Genomic DNA, 14,372 nt, shown 5'->3' with positions numbered 1-14,372 from the left:
GCCTCACTGTCATTTTTTCCTCCATCCCTTAACTAAGGGACGGAACCTGCAACGCTCCGTCCCTTAACCGTCCCTTATTTCGTCCCTTAATTACTATTCATTCAATTTCATTTTTTATTTTTTATTTTCCAACCCAATTCAATTTAAACAAACACAATTCATTAAAATTAAAACAACATTACAACTTAAACTTAAAAAAAAAAAGAAAAAAAGACATAATTAAAATTCTAAAAAAATAAAAATGACATAATTTAATCTTCTCCGTCAAAGTTTTCCCAAATGTGCTCAATTAGATCCTCTTGGAGTTGGGTGTGGGCCCTAGAGTTGCGTGTCCTTGCCCGAATAGCCAACCGTTCTTGTATAGACGGATGCGCTCCACTTCGCGGCGGACTACTTGCGGTTGAGCTTCCGGGGGATTCGAGGAATAACCAATTTCCCGCATCGGGTCCTTCGTCTCGGACAATCATGTTGTGCAAGATTATGCACGTATACATGAAGTCGACCATGCTCTCCATGAACCATGAACGAGCCGAGGCTTTGATGATGTCGAAGCGCGCTTGGAGAACCCCGAACGCCCTCTCCACATCCTTGCGCGCAACCTCCTGCTTCTGCGCAAAAAGAGTCTGCTTTGGGTTGGCAGGCCTGCTGCACGTCTTCACGAAGGTCGACCACTTCGGGTAGATGCCGTCGGCGAGATAGTACCCCATTTTATACAGCCGGTTGTTGGCGACGAAGTTGATGGCCGGCGCTTTACCATCCAAAACTTCGGTAAAGAGGTCGGACTGGTGGAGCACGTTTACGTCGTTGTTCGAGCCAGGGACCCCGAAGTACGCGTGCCAGATCCAAAGCTGGTAGTCGGCAACGGCCTCGAGTACAACGGTTGGGTGGGTGCCTTTGTGGCCGTTCGTGTAGGACCTCATCCAAGCCACCGGGCAATTCTTCCATTGCCAGTGCATGCAATCGACACTGCCAAGCATCCCGGGGAATCCGTGCACTTGTTCGTGCAGGTTGAGGAGGAACTGACAATCGTCCGTGCTTGGCCTCCGGAGGAATTCGTCACTGAAGGCTGCCCGGACGCCTCTGCAGAAGTTGAGCAAGCACATGCGCCCAGTGGTGTCTCCGATGTGGAGGTATTCGTCGAATATGTCGGCCGTTTGTCCAGTCGCAAGCTGACGGATGACTGCAGTACATTTCTGCAGCGTCGTGTGGCTGGGACGGCCGACCCCGTCGAACCCTTCTCGGAAGAACTCTTCCCGGGCCGCCAAAGTATTCGCTATGTGGAGAAATAGCGGTTTACTCATGCGGAAACGGCGACGGAAGTAGGTATCTCCCCAAGTCGGGTTATCGGAGAAGTAGTCGCGTACTAACCGTGCGGCGGCTTCCTCCCGGTTCCGATTGATGTACTTCCGGGAGCATCGTGGGGGTGGCGTGGCTTCCTCCGCCTCTCGTCGTCGATCTTCTTCAAGTGATTGTTCCATTAATTGACACATTTGCTCAAAAGGATCCATTTGTTTGAGTTGATTTAAGATGGAAATTGGAGTGATAGAGAGGATTTGAGAGGAATAGATGTGTGTTTGTGTTTGAAATGAGTATGAAATAGGATTATTTATAGACTAAAAAAATTTAAAAAAGGAAAATAAAAAATTAACAGTAATATTACCGTTTAAAAATTAAATTTTTTTTTATTAAAATTTGATTTTTTTTTAAAAAAACGAATTATTGCGTCATCCGTGACGACGCCTACTCGCGGGCCAGCGAGTGGGCGTCACGCAAGCATCGGGCGCGCGACACGTCTCCCGGGCGCGTGGCCGGACGGTGCGTCCCGTGTCTCGCGTCTACGGGCTACGGGACGAGACGGGCGCGGGCTCGGGACGGGATGATCGTTGCAACGGGTCCCGTGGAGGACCCGTCCCTCCGGGACGAAACGCGAGCCCGGCGCGGGACGCGTAGTGGATGGTCTTACAATACACGTTTTGGAATAAAATATATTCATAAAAGTTCAAACATAAAATCAAAATCCATCCACTCCCATTTAATTTCGTTTGTCTGAACGCTAACGTTGGTTTCTCAATTATTCTTTGCATTTTCTATCTCAATCAATGTGCCCTTCTCATTCAGTGATTTTGAGAATCGCAGACCAAAAGGTGTGTTCAAATATTTGTGGAATTTCACAGAGAGAGAACATTGGGGTTAATTTTTTTTAAGATTGCCAAATTATAATGTTTGTATAAAAAAATAGTATTAATTAATAAACTAATTTTGTGTCAGAATTCATCTACTCAGCTTTTATTTTCTTTCAAATAAGATACTGTACTTTTGTACTCATATAGAAAAACTTAAATTTATTTTCTTGGGCGTATATAATTATTGAATAAAAATAACTTTTATTTGTTTGAGATAATTAAATTGTAGAAGAAAAATAACTTTAAAGACATTCATAACAGTAAAAAAAAAATAAAAAATAAGTGCCTTATTTGGAAGAAACCTAAAGTTTAGTATAGAACAAAATTTTGTTTAGCTTCATTTTTATACAAGCACTACATATAGTTGCTAGTTTTTTGAGAAATTAACCCTAGAATGATGTGTATCTTATACACTCTTCGGAATATTCCAACTATTTCATTTGATCTTAATATCGATTTGATGGCATTCCATAGTGCTATATGGTGTTCATAAAATCAAGTAAATTTTTATTTTTTATACTTTAGTAAGAATAGAAATTGACTGAAAAACTATTAATTGGATGATTTCCGGCTTTATTTGTAACAATGTCTTATGATATTATATTTTAGATATTACAAAAGGGGGGGGGGCTTATATTTTGAATAAACGCGATACACATTGCCCATGCGAGTAAAAGTCTATTTTATTGTAAAAATATTGAGTTTGAATAAAGACGAAAATGCTGAACCAAAACGTTTGGTATTCGACCACTAATTTATGGTTACCAGCTTAGAGATTGTTTAAATTGGGAAAGACATAAATGCAATATTAATATTCTAGCATTGTGTTTCGGGAGGGTCATTATTAATTGACCAGTATTTTCTGACTTGTATTATTTTTAATTATTAATATATTCTTCCTTTTTTATTGATAAGATCTATTTCATGCATCGGTTTAGGGGTAAAATGTATGCTACTTGATCAGTTTATCACGCAAAGTGAGTGTTAATTGTGCAGGAATGCCGCTTGACCAAGGGCAACAAGGCTAAGCTGATCAAACTGGTACAGAAGGCGAAAAAGGCCAAAAACCGGGTGGGTTGATCAAGGGAGTAATCAAGCAGTTAGCCGGGGGACCACTTCGTTCTAGAAGAAAGACACGTGAGGCTGATGCGCTGGATGACGATCATCAATCGGATATCAAGGACGACATTCTAGAAGGGGACACGTGCTGATACGTAAGACGCAAGGACGAAGCCGATCATCATTCTGTTATTGAGGAGCGATGTCATTCTAGAAGAAGGGCACGTATCAATCGATGAGGCGCTCAATCCCAGCAAGGACGAATATTCGCTGCCAAAGACGTTACCCCAGCTGGAGATTGTTGCTACGAGCTTATAAATAGAGGATGCACCATCCTAATAAAAAGCTTCTTCCCTTTTATCTTCTCTTTTCCGTTTTCTAGTTTAGTTTCCAGTTCCGAAGATAGCTTAGTTAGAGAAATGGTCAGTTAGAGAGAGACTGAGAGAGCGACCGAAGAGAGCGCGACAGAATACTCAATATCTGTTCGGCGCTGTCTCAAGTTTCCGACCGAGAGCTTCTCGGCTTTACTCGCTTTCTTATTTTCTGAAGTTGTTAGCTTAGTTAAATTCCATGTTGTTCCGTAGTTAAAGAATCGATCTTTTTGTATTCCGCATGTTTACAGTTCTGTTATGAGCATTGAGTATAAAAATCGGAGTTATTTTGTTTTCGTCATCTCGATTACTGTTCCAGTCTAGTTCAACGTTAAAGTCTCTGATCTAGTGTTTAATCATGATTGACAAAGTGTTTTGTGTTTTCGTGGCAAGCCTAGGCAGTTAAGTCATTTTCCAACATGATGAGTTACTTGATCCAGTAGTTAGTTTACATTCCGCCTAGCAAAACCCAGTAGTTTTAAACTCCCAATTTAAAGTGTGGCAGCAGCCGACCCCTGTTCACTACTCACACACTCAACGCACCGGTTTCTCTGTGGGATCAACCTCGAACTTGCCGCTTTACGGTTAAAGTAGTGCAAATTTGGGAGTTATAAATATTTCTTTCGGTGGAGCTAGAGAGAACGCATTGATCAAGTGGCAACGACATTTGCTAACTGATCCAATCGGTTCGGTTATCTTCCATATAGCTTGATTCAATCCGCGCTTCTCTTAAATCTTCCGACCATTTATTTCAAAATGTCCGACTATAATCATCTACGTATCATACTTCATTATTGAATTATGTAATATTAATATTTGGCATAATTATTACTACAATTATGAAGTACTTAGTAATTTGGTTGGTCTATCTCACATTTTTTTCCTTTTAATTTAAATTGATGAAGATTTTTTATTCCAAACCGTGAATCGTCAAAAAAATGAATGAAGTTTAATCAAATTTTGATTTGTCTTTAATTTTTAGAAATCAGTAGGAAAAACATGAAGTTTAATACTCAATCGTCCCACAAGTTTTGATTTGGGTGTCATATCTGATATGACAATCGAAATTTTGGTCTATATCTCCATCTGAATCATTATATTCGTAATCAATTTGAAACTCTGAGTGTATCAGATCAACAATATATTACACATAGACGGCTTGAATATTTCGTTTTGGGATATTCACAAACAATATTTAACTTAATGTTTTTTCAATCAATTTTAAAGTTGTGAGCATACCAGTTAATTGTTCTTCCAATAATTTGCCATATTCTAAATTGTCACACTGATTTTAACGGATTTAACTTAGGTGAACTCAAAGTTGTTGTAACTGACCAAAAAAAATTCTGCATACACGAAACGTCTAGTTATCATACGAGGTCATTTTGAGAGGCTCACAACAACATTGTTTTATTCAAATGTTCGTTATTGAATTAAATACCAAGGTGAATTTTCCTCTTCTTAAATTTGTCTTGATTTTCTTCTTAATTCTATCACCTTCTCGTTCCTCTTCTATTATACCCCCTCTCCTCCCCCCAAACGGAAGTTTTTTTTAATTTTTATTTTGGTCCGTCTCACAAAATTAGTCCATTTTTATTTTCGACAAGGCTTTTCCCTCCTATGAGGTGGACCTCATTCTCCACCGACAATACTACAATCATTTTTCCTTTCTATATTTCTTCTACTTTATCAATTTTGAATTAAAATTCATGTCGTCCCCAAAATCCTTTTCTAAGGGATGGATGGAGTATGAGTGATTATTAAGACGTGAGACGCACTCTAACCTTATAAAGTGATGTGAGAATGAGTCTGGTTTGACGTTTATTTTCATATGGTTGATGTTGTTGGTTGGTCAAGTCGGTGCCCGATGTCCCTCGTATGTTGCTGTTAGGTTTAAGGACAGAGAAGTTGTTACGAACACAATTCTCATATCGGTTGTGAGAACAACTAGTGTGGGGTATACAGACTAAATGGGTCCTCTCTCCTAAATTCATCCACATCACCACCATTAATAGACGTTTATGTTATCTTAATTTCGCATTTGTTTGTAAATTATCATTGTCTTGGGACAATTTAGATAAATTAAAACTTCATTATTTTAAATTTGAATTTTGAAAAGTGGGAGATAAACTAGATTTTGGCCAAATTTTGTGATTTTATAATTAGTGGCATTTATCTCTTAATATTTTGCATTTATTTAGAAATAATAATTACTGTATTTGTTACACCTAATCTTATCGTGTATTTAAAGCCATGTTGTTGTGGAATAATATTTCGATCCTTGTAGTTGTAGCATATATAGACCAACGTAACCATTATCTCCTCCAAACCAATAATATAAAACTTTGTATTATACTCCAGATAAATTAAGCCATGTTGTTGTGGAGTATATATTTTTTTAATCATACTATTTGCGTTTCTTCCTAAATTTTGGAAACTGCGACAGTTCGAAATTTATGAAAGTAATGCATTTCAATCTTTGACCAAACAAAAAATAGAATTTGTGAGTAGAAATCAATTCTGAAGCTGACATGTATGATAGAATTATAAAGATGCAGATTATTTATCATCGAGTTTGTGGTATATACAAATCAATATATAACAAGATGCAGATTATTTATCATCGTGTTTGTGGTCTATACAAATCAATATATAACACAATTTATTTCAAATTAAGTTACCTTTGGATGTTGTTTCTATGGGACATTATATCTATTATCAAACCTCAATTTTTTCCTTGTGCACAAATTGTATTTATTTCTTAGTTTGTTGAGATTTTAATAGTAAAACAGAAAGAGCAGTTGTATTTTATTTATTGACCATCATAATATTCTAACTTCATATAGAAAATGTTTTTTTTTTCTAGAAAAATAGATATAAGTTTAATGGCACGCCAATGTGAGCTCGAACCTTGAGACGTTTGGCACGTGCTACATGGATGATTAATTGCACATAAATTAGTTTGTATGTAGGTGTTTGTTTGAACGATGATGTTTAATTGGTGCAACAGTATTCCTCCACAAATAATTCGTGTGTATGATCACATCAATGTCCTTCAATAAAAAATTATTTTTGTAGCATAATTTAACATGTAGTTATTTATTAGTTTTGGATTATTCGTTTATCAACAGTTTTTTACATCAGGATGTCGAAGTTTGTTGTATTAATCTTAACCAAAAGTAAACATTCGCATGTTATAAATATCCACTAGCATAGCTTACGCTACAACAAAAGGTACATTTTGTCGAATTTAATGACATAGCGTAAACTTTTTTTTATGAGTTTAAAAATTAGTATTTTTTAAATCCAACTTCTGTTAGAAAGATGTTCCCGCGGGTAGTATCACACAAATTATTGTTACAAATAAGAAAGATTAAATTAATTCTGCCATTATATTATATAAGTAGCGTCAAGTGTCATTCATAATAAGGAGAGCCTCCCACAATCCTTCCAAAAATTCCTCTTGCCACATCATCGGCCAACCTCACATATCTCCAACAGCCTTTTCAAAAAATTCCTCCAGCCTCTCACAGCCCTCCCAACAACCCTTCAATTAATTCATTTTAATTGTTGATGTTTATCAAATATTAAAATAACATAAACAAAATTAATTGGCCAAAATAAAAAATAGTAGAAAAACTCAAACATGCTTCATTAAAAAAAACTTCAAACTAGGACTGTGACCATCAGCTGGGGAACTGCTTCCCGCCACTTGGATAATGTGAACTTCTGATTCGCCGGTGTTCGGGAAATCGCTATCATGATTCATTATATCAAGAGAGAAAATTTATACTCGTGAGAATGAGAGCTGTGAATAAATTGAAGTGCAGTGAGTTGTAAATATAGAGTTAAAATAAAAAAAAAATTTATGGGACAGCGCTTACTCGACAGTCGGACGGTGCGCAATAGGCGGCGAGCACCCCTCGCCCCTGCCCTTCCCTGCGGTGCCCGCCCGTCCGCACTGCGGCGGGACGGCGCCCCTATTGTGAGTGCTCTTACTTGTTAATAAATAATAATCTTAGCAAATAGCAATAGATGAATACTGCAAGTAAGGAAGCAGAAGCACCAGTAATAAATTGTATACTAAAATAAAACATCATCGCTGTAGTATTTGTTGTTATACAAACTATACAAATGAGTTTGCAACAAGTCTTTTTTACAGAAATATAATTGAATTTGAAATAATAATAATTAAAATATAATGTAACAACTTATAGGTGGGCTAAGGCAAGTTGATATGTATTGAATACTAAATATTTATAAGGTAATTCTGTGAGGTATTAATAACTAACAGGTTGTATGAATAGAATTAACAATAATATAATGGCTTACAGCCGAGGCCCAATTACCTAAATTTGGGCCGGACTTACCAGGGTGGCCTCTCTCGTTCACTTTCTATTTTGAATTTTCCTTATCACTATAATTAATATTCTAAATTCCGAAATATAATTATAAATTCTTATGTCATAATTTTTCATGATTTATTAAACATCATTATTATTCAATGTTATATTTTTAAAATTTTAATTGGAGCCTATTCTTATCATATGGAGTATTAATATTCTAAATTTTCTATGTAATTATATATTATCAATATAGGATTTTTATGATTAAAACCGAACAAATATAATTTTAATATTAAGCTTTTAGATTTTTATCAGATAGTATTTCATATCTTTGTTATCCTGAAATCTAAATATTCGTAGTTATGATTGAAATTTTTTAATCTAATAAAGTTTTAACTCGATTAGTCCACTCCTAACATCCAATTAGCTCATAACTCAAATTAGTATGATCAAGTTCGATAAATTGGTTTGATTGGCATCCCTAATTATTAGAACTGCTTAATCGGTTCTCCGGTTCTCGGGTACCCAGAATCGGAACCGCAACCGACCGGGTAATTGAGGAACCGGGAACCGGTTCCGGTTCCGATACCGGTTCTAATGTTCTAAAAAATTCCTGTTCCGATTCTACCCGGAACCGAATAATAAATCAATTTTAGATTTTCAATTTTAGATTCTAATAGTATTACGAATATCAAATATAGATATAGTACATAACTTTTCCTAATAAATAATAATCGAGTATCAAATATAAATATGGTACATAACTTTTCCTTATAATATTCATAAAGAATAATCGAATGTCAAATATAAATATGATAACTTTTCCTTATAATATTCATAAATAATAATCGAATATCAAATATAAATATGGTACATAACTTTTCCTAATAAATAATAATATTATATTTATAGGATCTTAGTATCTTACGGTAAGTTTAAGTTAATCCTATTTATTATTTACCCCAACTTTCTACCCACGCCGCCTTCCCGCAGACGATCATTCGATCACACTCTCAATCTCTCACGCCGCTAACCCTCCTCATTCACTCGACGCTGCTGACCTTCCTCGCCGCCGCCGACGCCGTTTTTCTTGAGTTTTGAAGGTAGTTTTCTTGCCCTCTTGAGTATATTTTGGTGTGTATATAGTTTTGTGTGTGTGTGTGCGTGTATGTGTCGCACGCGTGTGTGTATGTGACTATGTGCGTGTGTAGGGGTTGTGTGTGTGCATATATGTCGTGTGAGTGTGTGCAGGAGCTGTGAGTGTGTGCATCTGTCGTGTGTGTATATATGCCGTGTGAGTGTGTGCTGGAGCTGTGAGTGTGTGTGTGTGTAAGGTGTTGCGAGTGTGTTTAGAGGTGCTGTGTGTGTAAGGTGCTGTGTGTGTGTTTAGAGGTGCTGTGTGTGTTTATGCCTTTATGGTACTGTGTGTGTGTGTGTTTAAGGTGTTGTGTAGTTTAGGGTGCTGCGTGTGTTTACGGAGCTGCGTGTGTTTACGGAGCTGCGTGTGTGTGTTTATGTGTAGCTTATAGTCATTAGGCCATCCGCAACGCTGTCTCTTAACCGTCTCATCTCTTAACTATTCATGGGTCCCACTGTACTTTTCACTCCATCTCTTAACTAAGAGACAACACATGCAACCCTCCATCTCTTGTCCGTCTCTTAACCATCTCGTTCTTTAACTATTCATTCAGTTTCATTTTTTATTTTTATTTCCAACGAATTCAATTAATAAAAACACACTGCCGGCCCACCTTTCAACGTCTTTGACGGCCTCCCAAATATCGACATGATTGAATTCTTTGTCGTTGTCGTAAAAAAAGACTCGCAAAGCCGCTCTCATAATGTCGGCTCCACTGGCTCCGCTTTGGTATTGAGCTGCTTCATTCTTGTAGATGCCGCAAAATTTTTTAACATCTCTGTCGACGCGGTCAAAATGACTGCGGAGCATCTTCAGGGTGCGGCGGCGGGACCGAGCCGGCTTGTTCTCGTTGTAGGCGGCAGTGACCTTTTTCCAAAAACACTTGCGGGTTTGTTGAATACCGATAATGGATCGTACGAGACGCTGATCCAAGCGTTGAACAGAGTCGTCGTGTCCGCCCGGCTGTATGGATGACGGCCTATATCCTCCTCCTCCTCGGCCGCCTCCTCCTCTTCCTCCACGGCGTCGAATGCGCGACCCCTGAAGCTTCCACCGCCTCGTCCTCCTTCCGGATTGGGTTCATCCGGATAATCCTCCATAATTTGGGATAATCCCTGCGAATACCTCAGGGCGGAGGGACGAGAGTATGCATCCACATCAAAATAGGGTGGTTGGTACGCCGCCGGCGTCGACGAGCCTTGGGTGCCCGGCGTCGACGAACCGGAACCGGAACCACCCAAGACATTGTACATGCCCCCAATCGGCAAACGCGTTCAAGTCATATCCGCCGGAGCCGCCCTCGTTTCCGTTGCCAGACATTTTTTAGATGAAAATTGGAGAGGAAATGAAGATGATTTTAGAAGAATAGATGTGTATTTGTGTGTATAATGAGGATGAAAGATGAGTATTTATAGAGTAAAAAAAAGAGAAAAAATAATATTTTTTTTAAAAATGACCGTTGAACGGTCATATGACAGTTTTTATTATTATTATTTTTTTATTAAAATCAAATTTAAAAAAATGATTTATTATTCAGCAAAGACGACGCCCACTCGCGGGCCGGCGAGTGGGCGTCACGCCTAGCCCCAGCGCGCCACGTGGCACTGGAGCATGGTGAGCTGGTGCGCCATCCGTCTCGCTGGGACGAGACGCTCGCCGAGACAGAGACGAGACGCGGGGCTGCAACGCCGTCTCGATGTCGTCTTGTCTCGCCGAGACGAGATAGAGATGGCAACGAGACGCGTTGCAGATGCTCTTATGTCCGTGTATAGTGTGTTTATATGTAACTTATAGATTATAGTTATCAACTATTTATTTTGAATTGTGGCAGATGTTTGAATCTCTTCACCAAACACAAGTTATTCCTGATTTTGATGAAGATGAAGTCATGTTAGAGGATATTGAAGTTGAAGAACTACATCCTACATCAACGGAGACAGAAAAAAATGAATGGAAGAAACGGAAAACCAGAGTGAGATCTGATGTATGGCAAGAGTATACAAAAGTCATGGTTAAAGAGGGAGACCTTCCAGTAGAACGACCAAAAGCCAAATGTAACCGATGTTCGAGACGTATTGCGGCTGATCCAAACAAGCATGGCACATCACCATTGTGGAAATACTATACATCATGCGTGAAGAAGCATGAAGCGAACAAGTCGCAGACAGTGCTTAACTCGGACGAGTCAGGATCCATGATAAACTGGAAATTCAACCAAGACCGTTACGATTGTGTAAAGATGTACTTGACACGGAAGATGCATCTGAGGATTTTTTCGGGTTAAAAGGCATGGGAAGAGTGTCACTTACAACAGATAGTTGGACCGACTGCAATAACACAAACATTATTTGTGTCACGGCGCATTGCATCGATAGATCATGGAATTTGCACAAAAAAATAATTGGTTTCTCAAAGATCAATAGTCATAAAGGTGACGATCTTGCTTCGGCAATCACCGCTATTCTTCATGATTGGAAGCTGAAAAGACTATTTTGTAGAACCTTGGAGAATGCTGCCACCAATGATTATGCAATTAAGGAGATGACCACAAGGTTCGTAGAGAGGAACATGCTTCTTGCTGGTGGTCAGTATTTCCACCAGCGATGTGTGGGACACATCTCAATCTTGTTGTTGAAAGGGGATTAGAGGAGATAGGTATGTTGGTTAGACGAGTTAGGGAAGCCGTGAAGTGGATAATGGCTTCACCAGCTAGATCTGAGGCATTCAAGGACACTGCAAAGTTATATAAGGTTGAGACTTCAAAGTTTTTGTGCATGGATGTGCCCACTAGGTGGAACTCGACATACCTTATGCTAGAGTCAGCATTGCCGTATGCGCCGGTGATGGCTCTCTTTGAGATAGTGAACTCAGCCTTTGTTCGAGATTTGAAGCAGAAGACACACAATAAGAAATCCATTGGTGTGCCTGAAGAGCTCGATTGGCATGAAGTAAGGAGGAAGTGTGGTTATCTCAAAAAGTTCCACAAGTTGACTGAAGAGGTCTCTGCCACCTCATATCCTACATGTCACACGTTCTTTAAGGAAATGTGTAGCATCTTCACTGTTATCAGACGCATGGAGGGACATGAGGATGAAGATATAAAGAGAATGTCCACAAGAATGAAGTCATGAAACATGTGCAATTATGTTTGAAGATAGTGTATGGGGATCGTCGGGCTGCAGAGTTGGTGTAAATGTTAAAAAAGTCAATGTATGACTTGTTTGAGTTGTACTAAATTGAGATGAATGTCAATTCAAATCAACCACCAACACCTGGATGTACAATTCAAACTACTATACCAGTAGATGATGATGGTTTTGAAGAGGTTTATTTATCTAGTTTGGTGACTATTGATGAAGAAGAGGAAGAGGAAGTGCTAGATCGGTCAGAGTTGACTTTGTACTTTGCAGAGAAACAATACAAGATGAATATAGTGGAGGTTAGTAATTTTGACATTCTGCAGTGATGGAAGTTAAAAACTCCCCGCTATCCCTTTCTATCTGAGATGACAAAAGATATATTGGCCATTCCGGCATCTAGCGTAGCTTCATAGTCAGCATTTAGTATGGCGGGGCGTGTTCTATCTCCTTTTAGAAGCTCTCTGAAAATGGTGGAAGCCCTCATATGTGCTAAAGATTGGTTGAGATCTAGTGGGAGTAGTGTTGGAAAATTTGAGATACAAACTTGTCGGGCGAAAAATTACACGGAAAATAACTGAACAAATTGCACGAAAAACTTGTAGAAAGTGGTAAGCCGAGTCGAGGAGTCCTCTTCTCGCAAGACGAGATACGCCCCGGTAATGCTCACGGTTTGGCGTGTCATCCCCAAAGATAAAACGGATCCATCTCTGAAGTAGCAGAGCTCTAGCGAACGGGAGTAAGGCGGGGGCAGAGCTTCGACGGGAAGATTATGCAGAGAGGGAGAGAGCGTGTATGCAAGAATGCTTGTGTATGTTCTGTATGGAATGCAATGGATGCATGCATATTTATAGGCCAAGTCCACCCGCAGGGGGCCAGGGGCATTGATGGAGTCAACAGCCATTATGTGTGTCATGATGGCTTGACTGTAACCGCTGGGGGTTATTGACTGGTGCACTAGCCATTGGGAGCTGAAGAGACACAACGCACCTGGACATGCTACATGACGGGATACACCATGGACCGTCGGGGTCCAACGGGGACCTTTTGTCTCCCGTTATGCGTCGGGGTCCAGCGGGGACCTTTTGTCTCCCGTTATGAGTCGGGGTCCAGCGGGAACATGACGTGGACCAGACCCGTGGGGGATAGCGTGGAGTTTGGGTGGTCTAAAAGGAATAAGCGGGGCTTGAACCACGCTCAATGACCAGCTCCAAAGAACAGCCCAAAGACCACCCAAAGACCAATTGCCAAGGCACAAGGCACACGGGGCACGGGTCACGGTGCGCGGCTCGCGGGCGGTGGCGGCGCGCGCGTGTGGACTCTGTCACCCGTCTTGTTCCACGATAATTATTACACATAATAATCCATCTTATTAAATACTTCATCAAAGAAGTTTATCATCCCCGATGTGGGATAATTAACACTTAGTTAATTAATCACTTACTTTTTCCATAGCTCATTTTTGACTTTATTGTGACCAACTTTAATATATTATTTCTCACTCAGCGGGAATCGGATTTGAGAAAATGAATATACTACGGTCATCTACTCGGAACGTAGATCGTCGCCATTGCATTTAATTTTACAAAATTAAATGTCTTGTAACATTTATTATTAATCAAAGTCGTTTGACCAAGTACGATTCCAACAAGTAGCATATTGATAGATGCGGAAGATGTATGCGACACGGTGATGGACAAAGAATACGAAGATGGTTAGTGATTTACTTATTTATTTTGGTAACATATACTCCCTCCGTCCCATAATAGATGTCACACTTTCCTTTTTAGTTTGTCCCATAAAAGATGTCACATTTCCTTTTTTGAAAAAAGTTCTTTCTCATATTAATATAAATATATTATTTTTTCTCTCCACTTAACACACAAAACAACTTTTCCTAAAATCCCGTGACATTCTCCAAGTGTACCATCTATTATTGAACTGAGGGAGTAAAATATTTTTTCCATTTATTAATTTATTTGTTTTTGGTAGTGGTGGAAGCTCTTCGAAAGGTTGGTATTGAGGTGTCGCCGGCTACAACTGAATCAAGTGCTCCGAGTGAAGTTCAAGTGACTTAGTCACTTGAGTATTATGTGTTGTCATTTTGAGATATTGTTTAATCCCTTTGGTTTGATTTG

This window comes from Salvia splendens, chromosome 9 (assembly GCF_004379255.2).
Source record: "Salvia splendens isolate huo1 chromosome 9, SspV2, whole genome shotgun sequence".
NCBI classification, from domain to species: domain Eukaryota; kingdom Viridiplantae; phylum Streptophyta; class Magnoliopsida; order Lamiales; family Lamiaceae; genus Salvia; species Salvia splendens.
The sequence above is the reverse complement of the archived record's forward strand: the minus strand, read 5'-3'. Positions refer to the sequence as shown.